Genomic DNA, 1,472 nt, shown 5'->3' with positions numbered 1-1,472 from the left:
ACACACACACACACACACACACACACACACACACACACACACACACACACACACACACACACACACACACACACACACACACACACACACACACACACACACAAATTTATCTAAGGTTGCTTCATTCATGTGATCAGCTTTTCTATCGCATAAGTTGATTGAATCCGTTTCTAGTTTGTTATGTAACGTAACCTTTTGAATGATCTGAAATAAAAACCATTCTTTGTGTGCACTAACGATGTGCATCGAGGTAGAACCCACAGCAAATCCAATGACAATGGTAGATAGAATTTCCGTAAAAGTCTTGTTTTTCAAAAAACAAAGGCTGGAGATGGTAATTCTGTTCTTTCTTCGATGAATGAATTGTTTCTATGTTTACCTGATGAACTTTGCTTTTTCAGGAGGATTAGTTTGGCATTAGACGTCTTAAATTCATCAGTTGTATAGGAAAATATTGCGGCTTATTCTACACATAACCTTATACTGAAATTGATACAGTTGGATAGTTTTAAATGCAAATAAACATGAATCAGAGCGTTGTGTGTTTAACTAGGATTATAAATCGCAGTACAGCAGTTACATACTTTTATAGAGTAGCCCAATTGCTTAATTTTATCTTTTGCATTTTCTATTTTAAAATGCAACGTGGGAACCAAGATAGTAATTTTCGCTCATTCCCAGAGGACTTTTAACTCTTACAAAATTAGAGCATCATCGTCACGTTATCAACGTGCCTTGAAGAGATAGGCGCACTGTAGCACAACAGTGATTTTTATCTAATGATCCGTGAAATCTGTGTGCCAAACTTCCCTAAACAACATTCTGATGCGTTACGTATTAATCGCTGTATTTTCAAAAAACATAACAGTTGATATACGAGTTGATAATTACAGCCAATATTTCTTGTATGGAAATTGGAGTGTTAATGTTCCTACTTTAGGAAATTTTCTCAGCCGGTTATTAACTTTAAAAGTTCCGTTTATGAGTTACTTAATTTTGCTCTTCTTAGCGCCGGTTTCAGTAATAACTTTTACAACTATTGCTGAGATTATGTGCGTAATTAAATTATAAGACGAATATTAAATTAATTTAATAGCCTAGGCTGGATTTAAATAGTGTTTTTCTTAATTATGTTATCTTGTAGCTCGTTTCATGCCTTCAGGGGATAATAAAAGCACGTGAAGATTAATATTAGTACGGTGTATGTTGACTTTTGACGTACAAGTACAGTAGTAATATTTCGAGTTTATTATTATGTCCTGATAGATATTTTTGATTGTTCTTGAACCGAAGAAAACTCGTCATTTTAAATGAATAAATCGTATCTTCTAAATAACAATATTGAATTAGGTGGTATGCAGTTATAATTGAAGTAAATAGAATAAAATAGCATATGAGTTATTTGTTTCAAAAATCTGCATGATGACAAAAAATAAATAAATAATAATAATGCGCGTATCGATATTAGTTAT

The sequence above is a fragment of the Typopeltis vanoorti genome, chromosome 3, assembly GCF_054136105.1.
Source record: "Typopeltis vanoorti isolate ZY-2024b chromosome 3, IOZ_Tvanoo_1.0, whole genome shotgun sequence".
Taxonomy (NCBI): Eukaryota; Metazoa; Arthropoda; class Arachnida; order Uropygi; family Thelyphonidae; genus Typopeltis; species Typopeltis vanoorti.
Note: the sequence above shows the minus strand (reverse complement) of the source record.